The sequence below is a fragment of the Gossypium raimondii genome, chromosome 3 (genome assembly GCF_025698545.1).
Source record: "Gossypium raimondii isolate GPD5lz chromosome 3, ASM2569854v1, whole genome shotgun sequence".
Classification (NCBI taxonomy): domain Eukaryota; kingdom Viridiplantae; phylum Streptophyta; class Magnoliopsida; order Malvales; family Malvaceae; genus Gossypium; species Gossypium raimondii.
The window spans coordinates 27,178,701-27,193,871 of NC_068567.1; the positions used below are offsets into that span (position 1 = coordinate 27,178,701).

At 37.0% G+C, this 15,171-nt stretch overlaps 1 non-coding gene across 1 annotated transcript; it reads right to left on the reverse strand.

The window, feature by feature from the left end:
- Nucleotides 1-14,547: 14,547 nt before the first annotated feature.
- LOC128040229 (small nucleolar RNA R71) lies at nt 14,548-14,654 on the reverse strand. The gene has a single exon (XR_008194887.1). It is a non-coding gene; the product is annotated as a small nucleolar RNA R71 (small nucleolar RNA).
- Nucleotides 14,655-15,171: the final 517 nt, after the last annotated feature.

The following is a 15,171-nucleotide window of genomic DNA, read 5'->3' on the forward strand; positions in this document are numbered from 1 at the left end:
CCATGAAATTAAATGATGGAAATCCAACGATGTCACGACGACTATCGAGCCCCGTTTGAACCCTAGGAATCCGTAGGATACAAATGACATGTCATTAGGGTTTTATGTTTCAGGTGTTGGTCTTGTATATCCTACCGATGGCTGAGGTCCTGCATTTGTTGCGGTTACTCCACATTACGTGTGAGTAACATTGTGTAGCTTACATCCTGACCCACAGCTCGTGTGAGCAGGCCCATTTCATAGCTCGTGTGAGCAACAATGTAAAGGAAAAAGAAATGTTATGGTTATAGGCTTAGCACACTTCGTGTGAGATTTCCCACGTATCCGATGATATTCTTAGTGGTTCAATAGGCATGAAAAGGAAAGGAATGGTAAGTGTTCAAATGAACTATGTCATGAATATATGAAAAGGTTTAAAATGGAAATGTTCAATGAAAGTATATCTATGTTCATGAAAAGGATGAATTCAAAAGTAGTGTGCTTATGTATACCTATCTTACCTTATGATAATTCAAGTGAATTATGTGCTAATGCACTAACATGTGTTGTTAATGGTGCTTAGGCTTGTGCCAAACTTATGATTGGATTATATCATACTTCATTTTAAGGTTATGCATTGAAATGGTAAGTTATGTTCATGTTTTACGAACTTACTAAGCATTACAAACTTACATAGTTTTCTTTCCCATGTTTTATAGATAATCAAAAGCTCGATCAGTTTGGAAGCTCATCGGAGATCAATCACACTATCCAGTGATTATATCGGTAGTTTTTTATGTTTTGACCAAGGTTATAATGACATGTATAGGTGGACTTGTGTTTGAATGTTAGTTGATAAGTTTTCCATGTATATGTTATTTTGGTACTTTTTATTCCATGTTGGTATGTGTTAATATGGCTAAATTATGATGCACGTTTGACTGACCAAATGGTATGTTCATGTAGAAGTTCTAATGTTCATAATTATGGTATATTTTGGAAGTGGTATTGAATTATATATGAATGATTGAGATATGGTAAGTGTACTTTTTTAGGTATGTTTAAATTATTTTAATTAAGGTGCCTTGTATGGCATATTGGTTGTATGATAATGGTCTATTGAATTGGTCATTTTATGCATGTTTTGGTAAGGTATTGAAGCTTTGAGATTGTGCACAAATGTTTTTAGGTACATGCTTGATTTGGGTGATGCAAAATGGCTTGATCTTGGTCAATTTCATGTCTACACAGGCATGTGTGATACGAGCTAGATTCGGATGATGTGACGAGTCGTATTATGTTCCCGATCGAATTTAGGTAGTGTCGATTTAGTTCAAATTCAATAATATGAGTTATATTGGTTTTAAATGGTTTAGGAAGCAAAATGGGGATAAGTGGTTTCCAATGAAACAAGAACGAACCCTTATTAGCAAATAAGGACCCGGGCTTAAAGGTTTCAAAGAAAAGGAAAGAAATGGTAGATAAAACCGAGACCCTCTATTTAGCAAAATAGGAACCTTCGGTATAGTTGGAACGCCACACCTTATGGTGATAAGTTCGAAACAAAGTCAGATTGACGCCACTCGTAAAGATAAGTCAATTGAGCTTTGAAGAATAAAGAGAGTGAATTGCCTCACTAAAATGATATTTCATTCAGAAATTCGTCAAAAGTCCTTTTACAAGAAATTCAACAACTATTTATAGCCTTTCTACTAGTAACCGAATGGACAAATTCAAGACTTAGTTTCTAAGTAAACAATGAACTAAAATTCAGCATGAATGCAAAATTATTAGCCCATGTAGATTCGGCTGAATGAGAGCTCCAATGATCATCTTCTAGATGGGCAAATGCACCTTGAACATCTTGGATGTGCATGAATAGGCTAGGTTCGGTCAATGAACATAATGGGGTCATTCATGAAGCAACTATTGCTGAAAAATTACCAGCATTAATTGGCAATTTGAACACCATTTAGAAGTGTGAACGGATGGTTTTGAAAGGCCATGAGGTGTGAACATGGCTGAACCGAACAGACCATAGTGTGAACGACCTTTATACTTCCTTGAGAAGAGAATCGCCAATCTTGAAAGGATGAAAAGCTTGGTCACTTTGGCGAATAATTGCCTTGAAAAACTCCAAAATTAATCACTTTAATGCATTAAATCAATTGCACATGCATCTTCAAATTCATTGAATCTCCATGCATGAATCGCCTAATTCATCTTCAAATTAATTGCACCTAAAAACACACATGAACTTAATTAATTTCAAGCAAATTCAGCTTAACTAAATTAAAGTATAATCTGAACATCCTAAATAACATTGAGACAACTTAAATATTAACAAATCATAACACATAAATTCTATTTGGACAAATTTAAAACATGTAATAATTTAGACAAACTAAATGACATCAAAACATCTTTAATTTAACTAAATCAAGACATATTAAACACTTAAATTAATTAAGACATATTTAAAAAGCGTAATGAAACTTATTTAAATGTTTATTTAAACGGTCTAAATTCCAAAGATCAAATTAATTAGCTAGAATGAAATTCACTTCAAAGAAGTTGAATATGTTCATTTGCTTTTAAACTCCTTGCTATCATTTTCCTCAACCTGCTCCACCATTGCTAAAATAGCATCTTTGAATCGTTTAGCTCTAGCTCGCGTTATTGGACCAATGGGCAGCTTGATGGCTTCTTGTTCATTCTCCATTTGGTTCATAGGCAAGCTCACATCATTCCCCTCCTCTTCAGAACGATTTGTCCTCAAATCGGAATCTGCATCAAACGGAGACAAATCAGAAACGTTAAAAGTCGCGCTAACATTATATTCACCAGGCAAGTCCAATTTATAGGAGTTATCGTTAATTCACTCAAGGACTTGAAACGGTCCATCCCCTCTCGGAAGAAGTTTGGATCGCCTTTTCATAGGAAATCTCTCCTTGCGCATATGCAACCAAACCCAATCTCCCGGTTCGAACACAACTCGCTTACGACCTTTGTTAGCATGTTGCTCATAGTTCTTGGTCTTGGCCTCAATATTGTCTCGAACTCATTGGTGCAATTGCTTGACGAAATCAGCTTTGCGCTTCCCATCTACATGAACAAGTTGATTAGAAGGCAATGGCAATAAATCAAGTTGAGTTAATGGATTGAAACCATAGACAATTTCAAAAGGAGAAAATTTGGTAGCTGAATGAACAGCTCGATTATACGCAAACTCCACATGTGGTAAGCATTCTTCCCAAGCCTTCAAATTCTTCCGAATAATAGCTCGAAGCAATGTAGACAGAATCCGGTTGACCACTTAGGTTTGGCCGTCCGTTTGCGGATGGCAAGTGGTTGAAAACAATAGCTTCGTTCCAAGACGCCCCCATAGTGTCCTCCAAAAATGGCTAAGAAATTTCGCATCTCGGTCGGACACGATTGTCCTAGGCATGCCATGCAACCTGACCACCTCTTTGAAAAATAAGTTAGCAATATTAACGGCATCATCAGTTTTATGACATGCTATAAAATGGGACATTTTTGAAAACCTATCTACAACCACAAATATTGAATCTCGGCCATTTTTACTCCTAGGTAAACCTAGCACGAAATCCACGGAGATATCAGACCAAGGGGTTTCGGGAATAGGTAATGGTTTATACAAACCGTGGGGCTTAATTCGTGACTTAGCTCGTTTGCACGCAATGCATCTATTACAAAATCGTTCGACATCTCGTCGCATCTTGGGCCAAAAGAAATGTTCGTGCAATGTAGCTAATGTCTTAGCAACACCAAAGTGCCCCATTAATCCTCCGCTATGGGCTTCTTCAATCAACACTTCTCGTACGGAACCTTGGGGTATGCAAAGCTTTCCTTCTCGGAACAAGTACCCATCATGTCGATAGTACTTCTCGTAGGCTCCTTTTGCGCATAACCTAAAGAATTCACCAAAGTCAGCATCGTTGACATATAAATCTTTAAGGAATACAAACCCCATCAATTTTGCATCCAAAATATTTAGCAACACATACCTTCGAGATAGTGCATCAGCCACTACGTTTTCCTTACCTTTTTTATATTTAATAACATATGGAAAAGATTCGAGAAATTCTACCCACTTAGCATGCCTCTTATTCAACTTGTGTTGCCCTTTTAGATACTTCAAGGACTCGTGGTCGGTGTGTATTACAAATTCTTTGGGCCAAAGATAGTGCTGCCACGTTTCTAAGGCTCGAACCAACGAGTAGAGCGCCTTGTCGTACGTCGGGTAGTTTAAAATGGCACCGTTGAGTTTCTCGCTAAAATACGCGATAGGGCGTCCATCTTGCATCAACACGGCTCCAATACCTAAACCTGATGCATCACACTCTAACTCAAAAGTTTTATCAAAATTAGGCAAAGCTAATAATGGTGCATGAGTTAAACAATCTTTAATTTTTAGAAATGATTTTTCTTGCTCCTCTCCCCATACAAAATTAGAATTCTTACGAATAACCCCAGTTAAGGGTGAGGCTAAGGTGCTGAAGTTTGGCACGAATCGTCAGTAAAAACTTGCTAATCCATGGAAACTTCGAACTTGGGAGATATTCGTCGGACGGGGCCATTCTTGGATCGCCTTGATCTTCTCTTGATCGACTTCAAGACCCTCCGAGCTAACAACAAAACCTAAAAACACAACCTTGTTAGTGCAAAAATCACATTTCTTCAAATTAGCATACAAGGTTTCGTTTCTCAATACTTCCAAAATAGCCTTTAGATGTAAAACATGTTCATCCAAATTTTTACTATAGATCAATATATCATCGAAGTATACTACGCAAAATCTACTAATAAAAGGTCTTAGAACATGATTCATAAGCCTCATGAACGTGCTTGGGGCGTTCGTTAAGCCAAATGGCATAACGAGCCATTCGTAAAGCCCATGCTTTGTTTTGAAAGCAGTCTTCCACTCGCCTCCCTCACGCATCCGTATTTGGTGATAACCGCTTTTAAGATCGATTTTTGAAAACAAACTTGCGCCACTTAGTTCATCAAGCATATCATCCAATCCCGGTATAGGATGGCGATACTTAATGGTTATCTTATTAATTGCACGGCAGTCCACACACATCCTCCACGTTCCATCCTTCTTCGGAACGAGCAAAACAAGCACGGCGCATGGACTAAGGCTTTCACGCACATAGCCTTTTTCAAGAAGTTCGTTCACTTGCTTTTGTAGTTCTTTCGTCTCTTCGGGATTGCTTCGATAAGCAGGACGGTTCGGAATAGCAACCCCCGGCACCAAGTCTATTTGGTGTTCAATTCCACGAATAGGTGGCAACCCACTCGGGATTTCTTCGGGGAAAACATCTTTAAAATCCTGCAACACAGACAAAATAGAAGAGGGCAACTTGTCATCAAATTCGTTAGTGCCAAGCAAGCTCTCCTTGTACAAAAGAACCAACAATGGTTGTTTCAATAACATCGATTTTCAAACTTCCCTTTCTTTTACAAACAAATTCTTTTTTTCAATCTCATCACTCATTTCTTTTTCTTTTGAATCACTCTCTCTTTTTTTATCACTCATCTTTTTGTTTTTCTTCTTTTCTTCACTCTTTTCTTTATTCTTTTCATTTTTTTGCTCTCTCTCGATTTCTTTTGATTTTTCAATCGAACTCCTCATTTTGAGTTGATCTTCGTACACTTGTTTCGGTGATAATGGAGCTAACGTCACCATTCGTCCCATATGCTTAAAAGAGAATCGATTTGTGTAACCATCATGAATTGCTCGATTGTCGAATTGCCACGGACGTCCCAAAAGAAGATGCCCTGCATGCATCGGTACAACGTCGCACATCACTTCATCTTGATATTTTCCGATTGTGAATGAAATGAGCACTTGTTTTGTTACCTTCAATTCTCCACCATCGTTAAGCCATTGAGTTTATACGGATGGGGTGTTTGTGGTGGCCAATCCGAAGTTTCTCCACCATCAACGTACTAGCCACATTTGTACAACTTCCCCCATCGATTATCACGCAACAAATCTTACCTTGCACTTGACATCGCGTATGGAAGATGTTTTCGCGTTGTTGATCATTTTCGACACCTTGCAAAGTAAGGCTTCTTTTCACAACCAAGATTTCTCCATTCTCGGCTTGTTCGATGTCTTCCTCTTCTTCGAGTTGTTCAACAGCCTCGTTCTCTTGTTCACTTTCAGATTCAATTTCACCATCATCTCGAACAAACGTCGCATTCCGGTTCGGGCATTGGCTTGCGATGTGGCCCCTTCCAAGACATTTGAAGCATTTGATGTCTCGAGATCTATTTGGTTGGGCATCCATCTTTCCTTTACTCGATTTGTCCATTGGTTTGTTGAATTTGGTAGCTCCACTTACTTCTTTATTTCGACTCGGCAAGTCTCGTTTGCTGGACCCTTGCCCCCACCTAGTCGTAGAAGAAGTATTAGGGAAAGAACGGAACGTACCTTTTCTCTTTAATTATTTTTCAACCTTTATGGCCATATGGACCATATCAATGACCTTGACATAATGGTGTAGCTCCACAATATTTGCAATATCTCGGTTAAGGCCGACGAGAAATCGAGCCATGGTGGCTTCTCGATCTTCCTCCACATCGGCGCGGATCATGGCCACTTCCATTTCCTTGTAGTAATCCTCCACGCTTCGTTGGCCTTGAGTTAAGCTTTGGAGCTTTTGATACAACTCCCGGTAATAGTAAGCAGGAATGAATCGCTTTCTCATTATGGCTTTCATTTCCGCCCATGTAGACACGGGACGTTCGCCATTGCGTCTTCGGCTCATCGTGAGTTGATCCCACCATATTATGGCGTAGTCGGAGAACTCTATAGCAGCTAACTTCACCTTCTTGCTTTTCGATTAATTGTGGCACTCGTAAACTAACTCCACCTTCTTCTCCCATTCAAGATAGGCCTCGGGATCCGACCTTTCTTGAAAAGCAGGAATTGCCATTTTAATGTTCTTTAAATCATCATCGGTCCTCTCTCGATCTCTTGGTCCCCGTGCTCGTTGGCCTTGTCGCCTTGCACTTTGTCGCGAAGCTCGATCACTTTCAACGTCACTTACTTCATATAGATCATTTGCATATTGCCATGGACGTTCTCGCTCTCTTCTCGGAATAGGAGGGGTGTTCGCACGTTGGCTTCGTTCCTCCATTTGTTCCATTCGTTCATGAAGGGAATCGAATTGAGGTTGGAACAAACGAGAAATTTCTCGCACGATTGCTTGAACTTGTAGATCGGGCACTCCGCCTCCGGGAACGTTTCTCCTTGGTTGAAGATTAACTCCTCCACCAGTGGCATTTGAGGCTCCTCCACTTGTTGCTCGTCGTTCCGGGCTCCTAGACATGATGATTAAAATTAAGAAATTATCCTCACCACAAAAACCTCACAATTTCTCTCACAAGAAAAGAATTCACTCCTCTCGTGTTTCACTTTATTTTCGGCTCTTATCTTGATGTACTCTCTTGCCTTTTACCTCTAAAATCCAACTCTCGATATTCTGAAAAGCTACTTAGATTTATCCACACTTGTGGGTCGGCTTCAAGGGGTTTGCAAGGGAAAGTCGTATGGTTTAGGGTAGGCTCGAAAGAAAGAAAGGTTCAAAGATGTGGCGTATAAAATGGATTCACTAATTGGAAACGAAGAAATTTTTTTTTTAATAACGTGAAATTTCACCAAGAGGGATATTAAGGAGTGTAGAATGTGATTTTGGAAAAATTTCTATTGAAGTGTCTCCAGACTTTTTTTTTTACGGATCTTTCACATCTTTTCGTCCGCACCTAGACCGTATGCAATTTTTTTAATTTTTTTTCTTTTCGATTTTTTTTTTATTTTTTTTTCAATTTTTTTTGAAACTACAATTTACGTACCTAAATTAACCAGCTCTGATACCAACTAATACGAGCTCGATTCAGATGATTTGATGAGTCGTATTATGTTCCCGATCAAATTTAGGTAGTGTCGATTTAGTTCAAATTCAATACGATGAGTTATATTGGTTTTAAATGGTTTAGGAAGCAAAATGGGGATAAGTGGTTTCCAATGAAACAAGAACGAACCCTTATTAGCAAATAAGGACTCGGGCTTAAAGGTTTCAAAGAAAAGGAAAGAAATGGTAGATAAAACCGAGACCCTCTATTTAGCAAAATAGGAACCTTCGGTATAGTTGGAACGCCACACCTTATGGTGATAAGTTCGAAACAAAGTCAGATTGACGCCACTCGTAAAGATAAGTCAATTGAGCTTTGAAGAATAAAGAGAGTGAATTGCCTCACTAAAATGATATTTCATTCGAAATTGTCAAAAGTCCTTTTACAAGAAATTCAACAACTATTTATAGCCTTTCTACTAGTAACCGAATGGACAAATTCAAGACTTAGTTTCTAAGTAAACAATGAACTAAAATTCAGCATGAATGCAAAATTATTAGCCCATGTAGATTCGGTGAATGAGAGCTCCAATGGTCATCTTCTAGATGGGCAAATGCACCTTGAACATCTTGGATGTGCATGAATAGGCTAGGTTCGGTCAATGAACATAATGGGGTCATTCATGAAGCAACTATTGCTGAAAAATTACCAAAGATTAATTGGCAATTTGAACGACCATTTAAAAGTGTGAACGGATGGTTTTGAAAGGCCATGAGGTGTGAACATGGCTGAACCAAACAACCATAGTGTGAACAGCCTTTATACTTCCTTGAGAAGAGAATCGGCCAATCTTGAAAGGATGAAAAGCTTGGTCACTTTGGCGAATAGTTGCCTTGAAAAACTCCAAAAATTAATCACTTTAATGCATTAAATCACCGCACATGCATCTTCAAATTCATTGAATCTCCATGCATGAATCTGCCCAATTCATCTTCAAATTCGGCTGCACCTAAAAACACACATGAACTTACTTAGTTTCAAGCAAATTCAGCTTAACTAAATTAAAGTATAATGTGAACATCCCAAATAACATTGAGACAACTTAAATATTAACAAATCATAACACATAAATTCGGCTGGACAAATTTAAAACATGTAATAGTTTAGACAAACTAAATGACATCAAAACATCTTTAATTTAACTAAATCAAGACATATTAAACACTTAAATTAATTAAGACATATTTAAAAGCGTAATGAAACTTATTTAAATGTTTATTTAAATGGTCTAAATTCCAAGATCAAATTAATTAGCTAGAACGAAATTCACTTCAAAGAAGTTGAATATGTTAAGCTGCTTTTAAACTCCTTGCTATCATTTTCCTCAACCCGTTCCTCCATTGCTAAAATAGCATCTTTGAATCGTTTAGCTCTAGCTCGCGTTATTGGACCAATGGGCAGCTTGATGGCTTCTTGTTCGTTCTCCATTTGGTTCGTAGGCAAGCTCACATCAATGTGACTCAGCCGTGTGTGACATACAGCCATGGGACTCGGTCATTGTCCATTGTAGGTTTTAAGGTTTGCAAGTCAGGCGGCTACAAGGCCTAGCACAAGGCCTGATACACGGGCATGTGTGGCCATTTTGAGAGTTACACTGCCTGACACACGGGAGTGTGGCTTGGCTGTGTGACCCAACTTCGAAAGTTACACGGGCATAGACATGAGCTGGGACATGGCCATGTGTCCCTATTTTGAATGTTACACGACCTGAGACACGGGTGTGTGTCTCAGCCGTGTGAGCCACATGGCCGTTTGACCCTTGCAGTTCAGTTTTTCTAACTTTTTCTTAAATGTTCCAAATGTTTCCAATTTAGTCCCGAATTGTTTCTAACGTATTTCTTGGGCCCCAAGGGCTTGGTTAAGGGACAATATGCATGTATATGAATGGATAATGTTATGTTTATATCAATGTTTGAAATGTATGTTCTTGTTATGTTTATACGATAATGCTCCGTAACCCTATTTTGGCGACAGATACGGCTTAAGGGTGTTACAAGACTTGGTCATATTAACCAAGAAAGAATCACCAGACTTTTAAAAGATGACACCTTAAGTTCGCTTAAGGAAATTGATCTTCCACAATGTGAATCTTGCTTGAAAGGTAATATGACTAAGAGATCTTTTAATGCAAAAGGAACAAGGGCCTTAAAACCCTTAGAACTTGTGCACACTGACGTATGTGGCCCATAAACGTTAGTGCAAGAGTTGGTTACAAGTATTATGTAACATTTATTGTTGATTATTCCATATATAGGTATGTGTACCTAATGCACCATAGGAGTGAAACCTTTGATAAATTCAAATAGTTTCGTGCAAAAGTGGAGAAACAACTGGGTTTGCCCATAAAGGCACTTTAGCCCGATCGAGGTAGGGAATATTTATTAGATAAGTTCTTAGGGTATTTCATAGAGAAGTATATTCTATCCCAATTAACAATGTTGGGCACTCTACAATAGAATGGAATGGAAAAAAGAAGAAATCGAACTTTGTTAGACATTATTTGTTCGATGTTAAGTTATTCAAATTTGTCAATCTCTTTTTGAAGATATGTGTTACAAACAACTTATTATATTTTGAACAATGTACCAAATAAGGCAGTATTTAAAACTCCATATGAATTCTGGCACGATAAGAAGCCAAACATAAATCATTTAAGGATTTTGGATACCCAACCTACATATTGGATAAAGGTGCGAGGAATTTGGATTCATGGATGGAATTGTGCATGTTTGTGGGATATCTAAAAGGAACAATAGGTGTTTTGTTTTATAACTTGAAAAAGAAAAAAATGATAGTGTTAACTCATGGTACTTTCCTTGAGGAAAGTTACATGAATGGCTTCACACCTCAAAGTAAACAAGTATTCAAGGAACTTTAGGGAAATACAAAAAGCCCTATAGAAACGATTCCAGAACCAACTCCTAATAGTAGACTTGCAAATGGTCAGCAACATAGGGTGCTTCGTCACAGTGGAAGGGTCTCCTGTAGGCCTGAGTTCTTCCAATTTGGCAAAATTGTTTTAAACAGTTAGTCAACCAAATAGGAAGATAGTGACCCACTCACATATGATGACCCACTTACATATGATGAAGAGATGCAGATTGTTGATTCCAAGCTCTGAGATAACAATGAAAGCTGAGATGGACTCTATGAATTTTAACTCAGTGTGAGAACTTGTGAACTTACCGAAAGGGATAAAACCCATAAGGTGTAAGTGGATCGGAAAAAAAATATAGATGGAAAAGTGGAAACTTACAAGGCTAGACTTGTAACAAAAGGTTATACTCAAAAAGAAGGTATCAATTACGAAGAAAGCTTCTCTCTGGTTGTCATGTTCAAGTCAATCCGCATATTGTTATCCATTGCAACGGCTCTCGATTACAAGATCTGGAAAATAGATGTCAAAACAACATTATCGAACGACTATATTGAAGAGAGTATCTATGTGATGCAACCCACTGAATATATAGCTAAAGGAAATGAGCATAAAGTTTGCAAACTGCTTAGATTCATATATATGGTCTTAAGCAAGCATCCCACTCATGGAATCAAATATTTGAGCAAAATGTAGATGAACTTTGTGTTTATAAATGAATTAGAGATGGAAAGTAGTCTTTCTCGTTTTATATGTTGATGACATTCTACTCATTAGGAATGATGTAGGGACATTGTCATCGATTTATAGTTAACCCAAGCATGAAGGACTTGGGATAAGCTAATTTTGTTCTAGGAATTCGAGTCCTAAGGGATCAAAAGAACAAAGTGATAACACTTTCACAAGCTTCATACATAGACAAGATATTGGAACATTATGCAGTGGCCAATTCAAAGAAGGGAACTCAACATTCTGTATCAGGATTTCATCTTTCTTTGGAGAACTGTCCTAAGACAATAGTAGAAAGAGAAAATATGAGAAATGTTTCTTATGCTTCTGCAATAGGAAGTCTCATGTATGTCATGTTGTGTGCACGTCCAGATATTTGTTTCATAGTGATTTGGTAAGTCGATATCAGGCAAATCCATACCTAATATGAAGGCAAATAGTTAAGCGTATACTCAAGTATTTACAGAGAACAAGGGTTTATTTGCTTGTGTATTCTGGAGGAGATCTTACACCTATCGGGTATATTGATTCTGACCTCCAAACATGTCAGGATTTGAGGAAATTGTAAACGGAAAAATATATAGGATTTTTCCTATGTCATTTATCACCATTTTACTTAAACCCATTGTTAAAACTAAGTAATTGTTTAATAAATTAATGAAATATGTGAAAATATGAAATTAGGACATAAATTATTAAAATGTGATTTTATGCTTTATTTTATAGTTTTCATGCAATAAATGGCTTATTTTATATCAATTTGAATATATTATATTCTTTAAGATATAAAGTGGTCCATGCATGATTAAATTAAATAATAAAATATAAAATTATATTTAATAATTCATTTTAAAATATTTCATTAATAATTTGGGTTTTAATTAATTAATTAAATTGGATAAATTTAATTCTTTGATCCTCTAACTTGTTGATTTATTTTGGACAGGTCTGATAGCTTTGCTGGATTATAAAACCGTTCAAATTTGAGACCAAGTCAACCCAAAATTTGGCTGTGCATGGTTGTCCGTAAACCACTTTTTGGTTTAAGTGCACAAGGTCCTTGAAGAGTTGAACAAATTAGAGATTTACCTGAAGATTTGCACTTGACCGAGTCTCAATCTTGAGTTGTTGTGGCACTCAAATTGACCAAAAATCAAGGAAAAATTAGCTCAACTTACTAAAGGAAGATGCTTCAAAAGATGGAAACTCCTACTTTTAGCAAACTATCTCTCTCTCCTTACCTATAAATAAGACCCTCTCATCCATTCATTCATCATCCCTCAAGCATCCATCAAGCATTATTCTCTCTTTTTCTCTTAACCTTTTCCATTCCCACGCCTAGCATCATCTCTTCATAGAGATTTTAGAAATTAAGCCTCTTAAAAAACCCTTGGTCGGCCACCTTGGAGAACCATCAGCAAAAGAGCAAAGCAAAGGAACGAAGGAGTCTCGTCAGTCAAAGTCTTGGGTGACAGCCACTCTAAATTGGGTTTAATCTTTCTTTTCTTTAACTTAATATAAAGATGTTTGCTATGTGTTCTTTGTTCTTGTTTACAACAATGTTAGCTTAATTTTATTTAAGCTAGGATAATTGTTTTGATTAAACAATATTTATTTGATTCATACTTATAATGCTTGTGCCTTAATCGATCATGTTTCCAATTAAAATCAAGTCTACATTTTGTTCATACATGATTGAAATACAATTGAATTAGCTGAGCGATTCTAACCAGACGACGGCTAATGGACGCATAATTGAAATGTGCATGCTCAATTTAGATCCTAACCCGATTAAATTGTAGGTTGCATAACAACTCTAACCAAGCTCTGTTATCTGCATAGTTTTTAGATTTGTGTGATTAAATTGTTTCAAACCTAACTCATCCCTGTTACCTCACAAGAATGCTAAGAAACCCTTAGTAAATAAGGATCAGTAAAATGCGTATTTACTAAGTAAAGGATTCCAAAAGGACCTAATGTGGTTTCCAAACTCATGAAAGATCGAGTTGCCATGAAATGTTTTTCCGAATGTTATTACATGTTGATAACAAATTAAGTTTAATTAAAGTAATTGTACTAGTTTATTTATGTTATAATTGTTGCAAATTGTGTTTAGTTTTACTAAAATCTATTCCAATCATATAGTTTGCATACTTAGGATAATTGAAATTAGGGATCATTGCATTTAGTTTAATATATTTTAATCACCACTTCTCAACTATATTGTGTTTTTATTTACCAAATTGTTAATATAATTTTAAAAATTAAGTGACTTAGCACTAATACAATCCCTGTCGATAACTCGATACTTACTTATTACTTGATAACGACTGTGTACACTTGCACAAACCTAAGCGTTACAAGTTTTTGGTGCCGTTGTCGGGGATTGTCAATTGTTGCCATAGTCATTTTTTTCGTGAAATTATTTATTTTCAATTTGATTTATTTCTAACATTACTAACTTATTCTTTTTAATTTTTGTGATTTTCTTTTCAGGTGTTTATGAGCATTGATCGAATTATCGATTTACTCTCTGTAGACCCTGAAATTGAGCGAACTTTCAAACAAAGAAGACATGAACGAAATGCTCAAAGACAAGTCGAGATGGACCCTGGAAATCAGAATCAAGACCAAGGTAATAAAGCCGATCATGTACAAAATCCTATCCTTATTGTCGATGATAGGGATCGATGCATCAAACAATATGATGTGCCATTTTTCAATGAGTTAAACCCAGGAATTAGAAAGCCAAATATTAAGGCAACCCAGTTTGAATTGAAACTAGTGATGTTTCAAATGCTACAAATAGTGGGCCAATTTAGTGGTATGCCCACGAAAGATCCACATCTTCACCTTCGGTTGTTTATGGAGGTGAGTGATTCATTCAAGATAGTCGGTGTGACCGATGATGCGCTAAAGTTAAAGTTGTTTTCGTACTTTTTGCGAGATTGAGCACGAGTATGGCTCAATTAGCAGAGAGATTTTTGGTTTAGTATTTCCCACCTAGCAAAACCGCTAAGTTGAGGAAGGAGATCACAACTTTCCAACAATTGGATAACGAGTCTTTGTATGAGTCTTGGGAGTGATTCAATGAGTTACTTCGTAAGTGTCATCATCATGGGATTTTTCACTGTATCCAGTTGGAGATATTCTATAATGGTCTCAATGCACATACAAGATTGATGATAGATGCTTCCACAAATGGTGCAATTTTGTCTAAGTCCTATAATGAAGCTTATGAGATCATCAAGAGGATCGTGAGTAATAACTATCAATGGCCAACAAATTGAACTGCTTCAGGAAGATGTGTAGTCGGAGTTCATGAAGTTGACTCCCTCACTTCATTATTAGCTCAGGTATCGTCAGTTTCCTCTATGTTAAAACAATTAACCGCTAATAGTACTAATAATTCTGCAGCTCAACCATCAAGTCTATTTGAAGTAGTTTCCTGTGTGTACTATAGAGAAGGTCATTCTTTTGAGAATTGTCCATCAAATCCCGAGTTAGTGTACTATGTGGGGAACCAATATCAAAATAGGAGTGGACAAGAACCCCAGTTCAACTTCTACAATCCTTCATAGCGTAGTTATCCTAACTTTTCTTGGAGCAACCAAGGAAATGGATTGAACAACAACTTATTG